The 16852-nt window shown below is 32.2% G+C and overlaps 1 protein-coding gene across 1 annotated transcript in view; it reads left to right on the top strand.

Moving 5' to 3' along the window:
* Window positions 1-16852, top strand: part of LOC114338395 (zinc finger protein 652-like) — a 90221-nt gene that overhangs the window by 16065 nt on the left and 57304 nt on the right. The gene's annotated exons all lie outside the window — the stretch shown is intronic.

Here is a 16852-nt window from a genome sequence, read left to right as displayed (position 1 = left end):
TGGGAATTTTTCACTAATTAACAAAATATTTTTGTCGTTTTTTCTTCTTCTTTTTTTCTTTGGGAGTTATATTACTACCTGCCCTTTAAGGCTCATTCGCCGATACACCATTTTACAATATATTTTCCTATACTTACTATTCCCTATCGTACTTTTATTCTGCTTAAGGGGGGGGGGTATGGTTTGAAATATATTTTTTTATTATTTCAAATAAAAGTGCATACTTTCAAGAATACTCTCTGAAAATTTCAAAATAATCGGAGTAAAATTACCAGAGATACAGGGTGTTGAATATCCCTACCTTCGACTCGCGTTGCCGCGGCTTCGCGCCAGCACGCTTGAGCGTAGTGAGAAACGTTAAACAACTGTTCGCCTTCTCTTTTGTAGATTACTCCGCAATTCAAAAAACATATTCCAATGTTCATCACTTTACGATTTGGCAGACAAATCAGAAGATGAAGATGCAGTTGTCAAAACTTTAAACGCATTTTTCTCAAAACTGCTTTTTCAAATGCGGTGGACATTGTATAGACCGGTCTAGTTAGACTCAAAAATAGGAGTGAGGCTACAATAATTACCATCAAGCTGAAAATTGGCAGGACTGTTCAAAATACCATCATAAATGAAATTTTAAAAAGTCCTCATAAATCCGACCCGTGCTAACAATTTTACGCGGGGTCAAAGGTCACCAAATATGGTTTTTAGCGATTTTCAGCGAAACGGTAAGTTTTATCGTAAAATTAGCTCTAACAAAAAATGTAGATTAGATAATTATCTATAAAAAATATCTTATTAGTTTTTTTCCTTAGAGCCTCTGTTTTTGAGATACAACGATTCAAAGAGTTGAAAGACTTCTAATCGTCATAATATACAGGGTGTTTCATTAATAATTGTCCATATAGTAACTGGAGAAACCTTAGCACAAGATACGAAGATTTAACCTAAAACACTTAAATAAAATGTGGTTCCTTACTGAGTTACAGGGTGTTTTATCTAAAAAATTAAAAATTATTTTTGCTCAGCATTTTAAAACTATTCGACGTATCGTTTTCATACTTGGCAGGAAGTATAGATACTGTACAATCTACTAAATTGTGATAAACAACCGTTTCTAGCTACTACCAGAGGCGTACGACAGGGGATAGTGAATGGTTGACCCTTCTCAAATTCTACGCCACTGGAGGAATTACTATTTTAGTTCCATTTTTAGATTCTCCAATACTTTCTACGTAAATAATATACTCTTCATTGGTAACGATAAAGTTATTAGTTTTCGAGATATTTGAAGTTAAATATGAAACGGCACAGTTATTTTAATTAATTTATGATATGATTAAAATTTAAAAATTATTTGTACCCAGTACTTTAAAACTACTTGGCGTATCCTTATCATACTTGGCAGAAAGTGTAGGCACTGTACACCCTACTAAATTAAGATAAATAAACGTTTCTAGCTACTACCAGAGGCGTAGGACAGGGGATAGTGGCTGGTTGACCCTTCCCAAATTCTACGCAACTGACGAAATTGCTATTTTAGTGTAATTTTTTGATTTTCCAATACTTTTTATGTAAATAATAAACTCTTCATTCGTAACGATAAAATGATTAGTTTTCGAGATATTTGAAATCAAAAATGAAGCGACACAATACATTAATCAAAATAGCCGTGTCGTTTCATTTTTAACTTCAAAGATCTCGAAAACTAATGACTTTATCGTTACGAATGAAGAGTATATTATTTTCATAGAAAGTATTGGAGAATCCAAAAATTGAACTAAAATAGCAATTCCGCCAGTGGCGTAGAATTTGGAAAGGTTCAACCATTCACTTTCCCCCGTCGTACGCCTCTGGTAATAGCCAGAAACGTTTGTTTAACGTAATTTAGTAGTTTGTACAGTACCTATACTTTCTGCCAAGTATGAAAAAGATACGTCGAATAGTTTTAAAATGCTGAGCAAAAATTATTTTTAAATTTTTAGATAAAACACCCTGTAACTCAGTAAAAAACCACATTTTATTTAAGTGTTTTAGGTTAAATCTTCGTATTTTGTGCTAAGGTTTCTCCAGTTACTGTATGGACAATTAGTAATGAAACACCCTGTATATTAGTACACCAGGTATATACATCACTGAAGATGTAATACAAGTAAACATAATATTCTATCGGTCAACTTAACTTATATTACACATAATAATATAATATTATAAATATGATAATGTTTCTACTATACAGCTTGCGGTCTACCGAGGGATGCAATGTATAAGCTGTATTATATATTACAGTGCCAACAAAAAAATCTGTACAAAGTGAATGTAACGCGAAAATAATAAGAAGTATTTGAATTTTACGGCTTAATCCCAACAAAAATAGTAAATTGATATGACAAAGTATAAACTTATAATAATTCTTTTTATTTATGCGCCTTAGTTCAATTTGTAAAGATGGGTTTTGTCGGAATAAACACGTTCGTCGGCTAATCTAATCACCCTACCTATTTATTTCTCAGAAGGGTTTGAACATAATAATGAAAGACAACTTTCTATACATAATGTTTAATCATGTCAATCTATGACAGTATCTACCACTCAACTACTCAACAGAAATTTCTTGCAAATACTGCCAACAAATCTCTTGTCATGTTCATTTCAATGCTGAAAGATAAGTTTATTGCTGAAAATATATCGGTAAAACAAGCTAATAATGATGCTGACGTAATGATAATTGAAACAGCCATAGAGCAATTCAATTTAACAAATACAACTATTGTTGTAGGTGAAGATGTAGACTTGCTCGTATTACTCACTGGTAGAACTCCAATCGAAAAAACTATCTTTTTTTTTTAACCTGGAAAAGCTCAACACCAATCGGAAATATATTCATCGAAAAGTTTATCTTCTCTCAAAATGTCAAAATCATATACTATTTTTACACGCAATAACTGGCTGTGATACGACATCTGCATTTTTCAGGAGGGGTAAAACGATTGTTTTTAAGATGTTTGAAAAACAAGATTTACTTGAATGTGCTGAAGTTTTTAAAAAAACTAATTCAACTCCACAAGAAGTTATTTCCAATGGAATTAGCTTTCTTCTCTCTATGTATGGAGCGCCTAAGAAAACTACGTGCTTAGATAAATTTCGATATGCGTGTTTTTTAAAAGTACTCGAAACAAAAAATAAGTGCTGTTATCTTGTCTTCCTCCAACCTCAGCGGCTGCTCATCAACATCTTTTTCGGGTATATTACCAAGTTCAAGTGTGGCTTGGTTATCAGCTAGATCCAAAAGACTGGGAATGGAAATTAGTCGACAGTTAATTTGAACCAATTCAAACTTTACTTCCACCCGCGCCGGAAAAACTCCTGAACACAATTTTTTGCAACTGTAAAAAGGGATGTAGCGCTAAATGTGGTTGCAAAAAAGTTGGACTGTTTTGTTCGGTAGCATGCACTAATTGTCAAAACCAATCGTGCTACAATGTTGAATCACCAACAATTGAGGATTCATTTGATTCTATCGAGGAGCCATGCGATGTGTCATTATTGGGACAATTTACTTGCACCCAGGATGAACAAGAAGAAGAAGAACAAGAAGAAGAAGAACTAGAAGATGAAGAAAAGGAAGAAGAACAATGAGAAGAAGAACAAGGGAAGCAGAAGTATTAGAAAATTATGAACCAGTTTGATAAATTTCCCTTTTTTAATTTATACCGCTTTATATAACTTTTATCATTTTTAACCCTTGCCAATTTCAATTATTATTAAATAGCTTTAAATTAAACAGAATCATAACAGATCCGTGGAATAGACCTACTGGGGAAACCACGTTAAAAAAACACGCCAAGTATACTACCTCAAAGGTGGTGTGGAAACGTGTGCGCATAATTATGACGATTACCACTTTTTGAATCGTTATATCTCAAAAACGGTGGCTCTCAGGAAAAAAAGTAATAAGCCATTTTTTAGAGATAATTATCTAATCTACATTTTTTGTTAGAACTAATTTTACGATAAAACTTAACTGAAAATCGCTAAAAAACCATATTTGGTGACCTTTGACCCCCCGTAAAATTTTTAGCACGGGTTGGATTTATGAGGACTTTTTAGATTTCATTTATGATGGTATTTTGAACAATCCTGCCAATGTTCAGCTTGATGGTAATTTTTGTAGCCTCGGATGCGTAAGTTGACCGGAGTAGTAACTGAAAAACTACTTGACCAATCTACCTGAAATTTTGCATAGATTTTCTTTAGACATTTCGTGAGGTAACAACGTCGAGATATTTTTCGTTTTGTGCTTATTTTTTGTTCAACAATATTAAATCTGTTAATTTTCACAAAATTTTTATCAAAAATTTCGTATTTTTGACTTCTGAGTGATACCAAAAATTGAAAAATCATTAAAAGTAAAAAAACTCGACGTTGTTACCTCGTGAATCTCATAAGCTAATTAAATCTTTTTGAATTTTTTGTTTCGTATTATCCAGTGATGAGTTCTGATGTCCACCGCAAAATCCATTTTTTTTTTGAGCTGCCTGGCAAAATTTGTCGCCAATGGCTTATTTTTTAATATTTTGGATTGAATTTTTTCTTAAATATTCTTTGAATTGTATTTAATATGCTTGTTTAATTTAAAAATAAAATAATTCTACCATAGCTTCGAAAAAAAAAATCACAAATGTGCTTGATATGTTGATTTCAAACCATACCCCCCCCCCCTTAATTTATTTAAGAATTGACCACTGGTCAGTGAGTGACCGTATAGAGGATGTTTATGTTGTTCTGAAGCTATTTTCTTGTGGCATTTTTATAATCAATTACTTTTAATGGGAAATAAGCCACAATTTTACCAAAACAATTATTTTATTAACGTTTTGACGCCCAAGTCGGGTGTCGTTGTCAAAATATAAAATAATACTAATAAACAAAAATGTTGTTGCTTAGTAAAAAATTCTTCCAATAATTTATTTAATCTGACTCATTTATATTAGCAATTCAGACATGTATTATACATTTTAAAGTAGAAGACTTTAAAATGATATTGCCAATATTGATGAGTTGCGTTCCTGGGACGACTTTACTGAAAGATAGTCCATTCGATTACATGAAATCAACCCAACTCAAGAATATCCGCCACAAAAAATCATAGCATGTGATCTGTCTTTAAAAAGACAACCAAATGCAACGGTGGCAAATAATAAAATCGTTAATAATATCGTTTATAATAAAATAATAATAATATCGTGAAACGTTAATAAAATCATTTTTTTGGGTAGAATTGTGGCTTATTTCCCATTAAAAGTAATTGATTACAGGGTGCAGAGCTGGGCCGGGTACTGATAAATTGTACTCGGGTACAGAGTACCGGGTACTTTCATATTTGAGGAACGAGTACAGAGTACCGAGTACATTGCTCAAAAAAAGTACTCAGAGTACAATACTCAAAGTACAATTACCCGAATTTCTCGGGTACTTATTTCGAGTACGTTTGAATATAGAACCCGAAAATAGGTATTAAGAAGTTACCTAATAATTATCTCTGCCTCTCTAAACATATTTATTTATGAGTCATAAAAAAATAAAATAACGTAGGTACAACTCTAACTTAAATACAAAAAAAATAAGAATTTTAAAAATTGATCATTGATTAATACAATAAAACGTGTCAGTAACGGCCACTAAAAATGAATTACCACGGCCACATAAAAGATAATTGGAACTTTGTTTATTTTGTTAATAAAAGCAAATATAATTCTTTATGCTTTAATTTAAACCGCGGAGATGTTTTAACTGATGAAATAAAAGCTGAAGGCTTTTTCTACGACTTTAAATCAGCAAATTTTTCAAGGTATTTCTGATTACTTAGACACAATATACTGGGATGAAATTTTCAGAGACAAAAGTTTAGATGATATGGTCAATATACTTTATGATGTCTTATATGGCGCTATCGATGTTTATGTACCAATGAAAAAGTTTTATAGCGGCAATTTTCCTAAATGGTATACCCGAGAGTTAGAAACTGCATCATTGCTAAAAAGAAAGCTCATAAGAAATTTAAAGTGACCAGGTTACCTCAAGACTATAATGAATTTTCTAGATTGAGGTCGATATGCAAGTCCTTATCAGGTCAAGCATACAATCAGTTTGTAGCAAACGTTGAACATACACTTCCTAGTAACATTAAAAGCTTCTGGAGGTTCGTAAATTCTAAAAGGAACAATAATAGCATTCCGAACACTTTAAACCATAATGGCCAAACCAGTTCCGATGGTCCTACCATAGCCAAGATGTTTGCTCAGTACTTTGCTGCAGTATATAGTGAGGACGAATGTCCTATTCCAAATAGTGCAAGGGCTAACACTAGTTTCAACATTACTGGTTGTGACTTATCTATTTCAGAGGTATATACCAAATTATCCCAGCTAAACATACATAAGGGTCCAGGGCCTGATGGAATCCCACCCAAGTTACTGAAATACTGTAGTTTTAATCTTGCTCGTCCCTTATTCTTTATTTTTCAAAAATCATTACAAACGAGTGAATTCCCTCCCGTTTGGAAAGTTAGTTTTATATCACCGATATTCAAGAATGGCGATAGAAGCATGGTACAGAGCTACAGACCTATTAGTATCCTTAATACTATACCTAAACTATTCGAGAGTTTAATATGTGACAAAATTAAGCCTACTATACAAAATGTAATCATTGAACAACAGTATGGTTTTGTTATGGGGAGATCAACTGAAATGAACTTGTTAAATTATACCTCCTTCTTAAATGAAGCATTGGAAAGTAAACAACAGGTAGATGCGATTTATACAGATTTTTCCAAGGCATTCGATAGAGTCAACCATATGTTATTGTTACATAAGATCGAACAGTTGGGTTTCTCTGATCCTCTGCTTAGTTGGATTCGAAATTATCTATTAGATAGAAGGCAGATAGTTCGTGTTAAGAATTATTTCTCTAATGAAATTATAGTTAAATCGGGTGTACCTCAAGGCTCCCACTTAGGACCTATCCTTTTTAATTTATTTATAAATGACATAAATAAAAGCTTCAATTTTGCTCAATTTCTTCTATTTGCTGATGACCTTAAATTATTTCACATAATTACCTCTGATTTGGATCACTACAATTTGCAATCAGATCTTAATGGTCTTGTGGAATGGTGCTCACTTAATGGTATGGACTTAAATGCAAACAAATGCCATGCTATAACTTTTACTCGACTAAGACACTTTGAGAATAATTCTTACTTTATACGGGACACTAGGTTACAATTAGTTGACTCAGTTATAGATCTGGGTGTTATTCTTGATACTAACTTGAATTTCAACCTACACATTAATAGCATGGTTTCTAAGTCATTAAAGATGCTTGGCTTTGTTAAAAGATGCAGCTATGACTTTACGACTGGTCGTTCTTTAAAATTTCTTTATCGTTCTTTGGTTAGACCACATTTAGATTATGCATCATGTGTTTGGTCACCTCAATATAACTGTCATATTAATAAAATCGAACAAGTTCAGCGTAAATTCTTACGTTATTATGCTTATAAGATGCATCTCACTGGTCAAAGTTATGAGTCTTTACTGCAAATTATTCGACTTGACTCATTACAGAGTCGTCGTCAACATAAAGATCTTTGCTTCTCATATAACTTAATTCTTGGTCATAAATTCTGTATCCCACTTTTAAATAAAATTGGTCTACATGTACCTTCAAGAACCACCCGTTCTGTGACCACCTTCCACGAGGTCATTAACCGCACAAATTATGGTTCAAGTTCCTATCTCTCTAAAACTATTAAATTAGCAAACACATTATCTCCGCAAATTGATTTCTGTGTGAACGACTTTACTGCGTTTTCCACACAATTACATTTATACTTAACTTAATGTTCTAATTTCAAGACTGATTTGTCAACTACTGTTATTGTCTTTGTTCTAGGATAAGTTGTATTTGTCAATTTCAAAATGTTCTAGCTCTCAATTGTTAAATGAGAGCAAGTAATTTTATTCTTTATTATTGTTTGTTATGTATTTACCAATTTTGTACCTACTAGATCTTATTCTTTTTAATTTGTGTGACATTTTAATTGTATCATGTACTAATGGACTTCGGTCCGTAAATAAATAATAAATAAAAATAAATAATTCTATACATAAACGGAAACGTCGGAAACTACTAAAACTACTTTAATATCCTGATATAAAAAAACTATACTACGGAAAAAACATATTGATGTTAAGCTTTTTTAAAGAATTTTTCAACCCACTTTTATTTTTTTTATATCCTTTGATAAATTGAATTTTTACACTGTTGTGAATTGTAATCATACTTATAAAATAGTGACAAAAGTTTCTCTTTTACAACATTTTTACGACATTTTATTATAGGATTTTAAAAACCCATTGTAACCAACGACCAGATGAAGGTAAATCTCCTGTTTAGGTAGATACAATAGGTCCTAATAAATAGTACTGGGAATTTCCATCAACAAATAAACAAAATTATTTTAACAAAACTATTTTAGCTAACATTCACATTCAATTTCTATAAAATGGGCTTTAAAAATATGTGCTTATTTGGCCGTATTATAGGTGGCCGTAAATAGCAGGTCATAAATAAGCGAATATAGTATATTGTATTACATATATGTAATTGGTTTGCGGAATTTTGAAACAGGTCGTAAGTACAGGTGGTCGATTTCGGCAGGTGGCCGGTAACACAGGTTTTACTGTAATCAGTATAACACCACTCAGGCACTCACACTCACTGATTAATTTTATTGGCTTTTAAGATAGATAATTTTTCAAAGTTTCATCATTTCTTCAGAACATTTCTTGAAGGGCTATTAATTATTATGGCATAAGAGAATAGGCCTTTGCTTGACTTTGCGAATGGACTGATACTGAAAACGGCGTTTTTGCGTTTTGCTCTCTCACATGCAGCGACAAGTTTATACTTGCAAAAAGTACTCGGAAAATGTACTCGTATAGTAAACGCGGGTACCGGGTATTTTACCCATATGCTACGGGTACGAGTACCGAATACTTTATTGAAAATTTACTCGGGTACCGGGTACTGAGTACCCAAAATGTACTCAGAGTACAAAATTCGGTTACTTGTACCCGGTTAATGCCCAGCTCTGACAGGGTGTTTAATTAAGAATGTCCAATCTATGAGTTGTAGATTCTAGACCTCAAAGTATTAAGATTTAACCAAAATCACTTAAATAAAATATGGCCCCTATTGAGTTACAGGGTGTTTTAATTAAAAATTTAAAAAATATTTTTGCACAATATTTTAAAACTATTCGACGTATTCTTTTCATACTTGATAGAAAGTCTAAGTACTGTACACAGTGTACACCCTATGCAATTATATTATATACCTACACGTTTCCGGCTATTACCAGAGGCGTTTGACAGGGGACAATAAATGGTTGTCCCTTCCCAAATTCTACACGTCACTGGTGAAATTGCCATTTTAGCAAAATTTTTAGATTCTCCAATACTCTCTATGTATATAACATCCTCTTCAATCGTAACGATAAAGTCATTAGTTTTCGAGATATTTGAAGTGAAACATGTAACGGCACAGTTATTTTGATTAATTGATTGTGCCGCTTAATTTTTAGTTTCAAATATCTCGAAAACTAATGATTTTTTCGTTAAGATTGAATAATATACTCTTCAGTCTTAACGATAAAATCATTAGTATTCGCGATATTTGAAATTAAAAATTAAGCGGCACAATACATTAATCAATATAACTGTGCCGTTACATGTTTAACTTCAAATATCTGGAAAACTAATGATTTTATCGTTACGAGTGAAGAGAATGTTATTTACATAGAGAGTATTGGAGAATCTAAAAATTGCGCTAAAATGGCAATTTCGCCTGTGACGTAGAATTTGAGCAGGGTCAACCATTTACTGTCCCCTGTCGTACGTCTTTGGTAATAGCCGTGTATAAAAATAAATGTGTATTTAACATAATTTTATAGGGTGTATAGTACTTACACTTTCTACGAAGTATATAAAGGATACCTCGTATAGTTTTAAAATACTGAGCAAATTTTTTTTAATTTTTAAATAACTCAATAAGGGGTCATATTCTATTTGAGTGAATTTAGTTAAATCTTAATATTTTGAGGTCTAGAATCTACAACTCAGAGATTGTACATTCTTAATGAAACACCCTGTATAAGCAAAACTATGTTTTTTCCTAATGTAGTCTCCCTACTGACCAGTGGTTAATTCTTAAATAAATTAAGTAGGATAAAAGTACGATATTGAATATTAAGTATTAATTCAATAAAATTGTATTTTGACTAGGAAAGTTTTGGGGTAGTTCTGATTTTTTTATTATATATCTATTTTGGGCTGCTGAATCTGAATATGAGGTTTGCGGACAAAATTTCGTGACGAAACATTGAGAAAATCACGAAAAAACCGAAAAACTTCTGCTTTTCCGCTTTTTTGGTTAAATCTCGAAAACTATTAACTTTTAGTAAATGGTCTGTTAATAGAAATTACAGTACTTAAAATTCTCTACAAATATCACTATTTACTTTTTTTTTTTCAGACGAACTGTTCGGTCTAAAGTGCAAGTTGAAAATTGCCAATTTTTAACGGTCTCTGGAAAACCCACTATATTTTTTATTAGAATGCTGTCATGTGATAAATTTCTCCTAGTTTCTACTGTGGAACTAGTAAAAAAACTGCAGTTGAGGTTTATGAAAAATATCGTAATACACATACGGTGGTGCAATAAAACGTCTTTGAACTTACTCCCTATCCTCCTCAACTTTCTTCAAAAAAGCGATGGTAATCATTTTTACATCATTTTAGTTTTTACGATATTTTTCATAAACCTCAACTGCAGTTTTTTTACTAGTTCCACAGTAGAAACTAGGAGAAATTTATCACATGACAGCATTCTAATAAAAAATATAGTGGGTTTTCCAGAGACCGTTAAAAATTGGCAATTTTCAACTTGCACTTTAGACCGAACAGTTCGTCTGAAAAAAAAAGTAAATAGTGATATTTGTAGAGAATTTTAAGTACTGTAATTTCTATTAACAGACCATATACTAAAAGTCAATATTTTTCGAGATTTAACCAAAAAAGCGGAAAAGCAGAAGTTTTTCGTGATTTTATCAATGTTTCGTCACGAAATTTTGTCCGCAAACCTCATATTCAGATTCAGCAGCCCAAAATACATATACAGGGTGTTAGTAAATAAGTATGAAAAATTTTAAGGGCTAATTCTACATGAAAAATTAATACCAGTTTGCTCTATAAACATGTGTCCGCAAATGCTTAGTTTCGGAGATACGGGGTGTTGAAATTTTTATTTCAAACTGCCAATTTATTTATTGCTCTAAGACCAGTTGAGCTATGAAAATAAAATTTGGTGAGTTTTAGGAGGTAGTTATTACGAATTTTTTGACATACAATTTAGAATTTTGTATTCATCATTGGCGCGCCTACGGGCAATGGTCTGAATTTTTTTAAAGAAAAAAGTAGTACGCCACTGAGATATTTCGAATTAAAAATTGTTTCTAAATTCCTCGTCTAATTTACGATAAAAAAGCTTTCTTGCCTTTTTTTCATATGATGCACCGTTTTTATGCAGAAAAATAAAACATCTTGGCGCGTATTTTTCATTTCTTAATACATAATCAAGAACTATCCAATATAATAATACTAAACTAGAACAATAACAGAAAATATTACTAATAAGATTTCAACTAGGTGCAAAGCTGCAAGAAATGTTCAAAATGATCTCCTTTACAGATAACAGAAGAATTTTATATTCATCATTGGCGCGCGTACGGGTAATGGTCTGAATTTTTTGAAGAAAAAAATAGTACGCCACTGAGATATGTCAAACTAAAAATCATTTTTGAATTCCTCGTTCAATTTACGACAAAAATCTTTCTTTCCTTTTTTTTTTCATACGAGGCGCCGTTTTTATACAAAAAAATAAAACATCTTAACGCTTACCAAGTATTTCAGATAGTTTCCATATGCATAGAAACTTAGTTCAAATACTTTGTAAACGTTAAGATGTTTAATTTTTTTGCATAAAAACGACGCCGCATGTGAAAAAAAGGCAAGAAAAATTTTTTGTCGTCAATTGAACGAGGAATTCAAAAATGATTTTTAGTTTGACATATCTCAGTGGAGTACTATTTTTTTCTTCAAAAAATTCAGACCATTACCCGTACGCGCGACAATGATGAATATAAAATTCTTCTGTTACCTGTAAAGGAGATCATTTTAAACATTTCTTGCAGTTTTGCACCTAGTTGAAATGGTATTAGTAATATTTTCTGTTATTGTTCTAGTTTAATATTATTATATTGGATAGTTCTTGATGATGTATTAAGAAATGAAAAATATGCGCCAAGATGTTTTATTTTTCTGCATAAAAACGGTGCATCATATGTAAAAAAGGCAAGAAAGGTTTTTTTATCATAAATTAGACGTGGAATTTAAAAATAATTTCTAGTTCGAAATATCTCAGTGGCGTACTATTTTTTTCTTTAAAATAATTCAGACCATTGCCCGTAGGCGCGCCAATGATGAATACAAAATTCTTAATTGTATGTCATAAAATTCCTAATAACTACCTCCTAAAACTCACCAAATTTCATTTTCATAGCTCAACTGGTCTTAGAGCAATAAATAAATTGGCAGTTTGAAATAAAAATTTCAACACCCCGTATCTCCGAAACTAAGCATTTTCGGACATATGTTTATAGAGCAAACTGGCATTAATTTTTCATGTAGAATTAGCCCTTAAAATTTTTCATACTTATTTACTAACACCCTGTATAATGAAAGAAATCAGAACTAACCCAAAACTTTGCCACTACGGGGTTCGTAGAGTACAAATGGACTGAATTATATAGGAAAATATACAGTGATGAGCGCGCTAATAACCGGCAAAATAGCACAAAAGATGGAAAACATAATAAATTGCGTAACAAAAATAGGTGAAACTAGTGGAGGTGGAAATGGTCGTTATAAACGTATAAATTAACATTACATTACATAGTTTCCCACCTTTAGACGTCTATGGCAGGAATATTTTATAAGATTCTACTGTCACAGTGACAGTTGTCATACTCCTTTGACACGTCTAAAGGTGGGAAACTATGTAATGTAATGTTAATTTTTATGTTTATAACGATCATTTTTATCTCTTTTTGTTTCGCAATGTACATTTTATGTTTTACATTTTTTGCGCTATTTTGCCGGTTATTAGTGCGCTCATTACTGGATTGTAAAATGGTGTATCGGCGAATGAACATTAAAGGTTAGGTAGTAATACAGTGGGATAGTAATACAGGATATACATGGGGAAAGTAACATACGTTAACCATAGAAAGAGAACACTTACGAGGTCTCAAACATACTATACTTAATGGTCTTACTTCATTAATAACAAAGATACTGGGTGTTTTATCTATTTTGCCATTTTCTTATTTGGTTCATAACATTTTAACCACACTGTATATTTATTTTATATTTGGCACGCAAATATTATTTAAGATGTAGAATCAAGTAATTTATTTAAAATTGTAAGTAATGCAGGGCCGGATTAAAAAATATTGGAAAAATATTCCGACCCAAAAACAACACCCTGTACATTAAATTTTTTAAAGTAAAGTAGATTTGCATTTGAAAAGAGTATGAAAAACTAAATTTAGTGGTAGGTATACTTTGAATTTTCGGCAAAATGATTTTTCTGGTTAAATTTTGAATTTGAATTCTGAAATTATGCGAATAGAATAATAAATAGAGCTCTGAGTGGTAAAAAATTGAAATACGACTTACAACTTGTTAAACACACTGTATATATATTTTATGTTTAACACCAAATATTATTTAAGGTGCCCAATTAATCAATTTATTTACAATTATAAAAAATCCAGGGCCGGATTAAAAAATATTGGAAAAATGTTCCGACCCAAATAACATTACATTAATTTTTTTTTCTACAACCGTGTTAAAAATGCAACTTTTAGCACTCCATACGAGCGTTAAAAATGCTACTTTAAGGCAATAGTGCTTTAAAATTTTTAAGGCACTGCAGTTCGTATTGACCGTATAGGCAATTTTGATGTAATGTCAAAAAAATATAAAAATGGAATGTCAGTCAGTCAAGTTCAAGTAAAAGTTTTGTAGATATTGTCCTTTAATTACGTTTGTAGAAAAAATATTGTATGATATGCGTGTTAAAAAGTACATTTTTAAGGCACTCATGTGAATTGCAGAACTCGCTTCGCTCATTCTGCAAACTTTCACATGCTTGCCTTAAACGTATACTTTTAACACTTATATCATAAATAACTATTAAATGGATTTTGTATTTAAAAAGAGTATGAAAAACTAAATTTAGTGGTATATTTTGAATTTTGGGCAAAATGATTTTTCCATGGACGATTTATACGTCCATATTGTCCACGTATAAATAAAGATGGACTAGGCATGCTCTACTCTCTGCTCGCTTAAATTTGAAGCCAAACAGTTTATAGACGCGGAGAAAGAGACGAGGCGATAGACTGTGACACTTCCCTCTTTGTCAGTGGCGTACCTTACAATAATTGAAAGGTATTTGAAACAACTTTTTTATTTGAATAAATGATGATTATTGGTCTTGGTATAGTTTTGATAGTTTTGGTTATTTATTCTTTATTTATGTGCACACCTACATTGGATCCGATTTTCTCCGATCAGATCAGATCAGATCCGATCCGATCCGACAGGCGGTGCCTACATAGGACTTTTCATCGATTGTCATTTGTTTCGAGCTTCTGTCAAATGTTGTATAATCTGTGTATAATATTAATATACACGGATTATACGACATATGACAGAAGCTCGAAACAAATGACTGTGAATGAAAAGCCCTATTGGATCCGTCTTTCTCCGATCAGATCAGATCCGATCATACCGGTTTTCCGGCGAGGGTGCCTACATTGGTTCAGTAATCTTCCGACCACCGACCACCGACAATGAGTTCCGATGAAGATGTGTTAAGGAGATGATGAATTGAATATATTTAAACATGTTAGCTTGCAACCCCCCCAACTTGCAACCAGTTTGAAACCAGTTTGAAACCAGTTTGCAACCAGTTTGCAACCAGTTTGCAACCAACTTGCAACCAACTTGCAACCAATTTGCAACCAATTTGCAACCAACTTGCAACCAACTTGCAACCAACTTGCAACTAAAATTGCAACTCAACTTGCAACCAATCGGAATGAAACCAAACACTTCTCGATGAGAATAGGAGAAGCTACTCCCGACGTCGGCCGATATCGGATCTGATCGGATCGGATCGGATCGGAGAAAAACGGATCCAATGTAGGCACTCCCATTTAATACTATGGGTTTATTTTTTATTCCGACGTCGGCCGACGTCGGATCTGATCTGATCGGATCGGAGAAAAACGGATCTAATGTAGGCGCCCCCATTTAATACTATGGGTTTATTTTCTATTCCGACGTCGGCCGACGTCGGATCTGATCTGATCGGAGAAAATCGGATCCAATGTAGGTGCGGCCTAAGCTGAATATAGATAACCACATATCCAGCTGTTGATTCTTTACTGGGAACCTGCATATTATATTTCGTCGAATCGATATATTTATAGATAGTCCATTAAAATGTTACATTTTTAAGCCCTACCTTGCATTTGTTAGAGGAGTCAATTTTATTTCTTTAATGTGTAGGGGGGATCAGTAGAAGCTTAATTTCAAGTTTTTGGAGTCGCCACCCTTGTCCCCCGGCCGCCATCTTGCAAATGGGGTGCAAAGGGGTTTCGCGCTATATCTCGTAAACTACCAACCCTACGGAAAATCTAATTTAACATAAAATGTAGCAAATTAAATTTTCTATAATTTTTTTTCTATTACTTTTTATCGTCAAGTGACCAACAAAAAAGATATAAACAAAAATATGTAAAAAATTTTTAACAAGTTTCCTTTTGGAGGTTATAACTTTTTTTCAGTTCATTTTAAAATAAAATAACATAATAGTAAGCCTAACTGTTTTTGGGTCGGAATATTTTTCCAATATTTTTTAATCCGGACCTGGATTTTTTCAATTGTAAATAAATTAATTGATTGTCCACCTTAAAGAATATTTGCGTGCCAAATATAAAATAAATATAGAGTGTGGTTAAAACGTTATGAACCAAATAAGAAAATGGCAAAATAGATAAAACACCCTGTATCTTTGTTATTAATGAAGTAAGACCCATTAAGTATGGTATTTTTGAGACCGCTTAAGTGTCCTCTTTATACAGTTAACGTATGTTACTTTCCCAATGAAACACCCTGTATAACTCCAAGGAAAAAAAAAGAAGAAGGAAAAACGACAAAAAAATTTGTTAATTAGTAAAAAATTCCCAAAAAGCCGATTATCGAAACGGCATTTTAAAATGTTTAATCCTCGCGACGTTATTAAAAAACAAATAAGAACAATTTTAAAATGACGTTTTGAGCTCTAAGTAGGAAAAAAAATTGAAATACGACTTACAACTTGTTAAACACACTGTATATTTATTTTTATTTGATAACAGCGAAAATTATTTAAGGTGCCCAATCAATTAATTTATTTAAAATTATAAAAAGACAAGGGCCGGATTAAAAAATATTGGGAAAATGTTCCGACCCAAAAAACACCCTGTACATTAATTTTTTTAATGGATTTTGCGTTTAAAAAGAACATGAAAAACTGAATTTAGTGGTATATTTTGAATTTTCGGCAAAATTATTTTTCTGGTAAAATTTTAAATTTGAATTCTGAAATTATGTGAATT

The sequence above is a fragment of the Diabrotica virgifera genome, chromosome 3 (genome assembly GCF_917563875.1).
Source record: "Diabrotica virgifera virgifera chromosome 3, PGI_DIABVI_V3a".
NCBI lineage: Eukaryota > Metazoa > Arthropoda > Insecta > Coleoptera > Chrysomelidae > Diabrotica > Diabrotica virgifera.
This window is presented reverse-complemented; position numbering and strand designations above follow the sequence as displayed.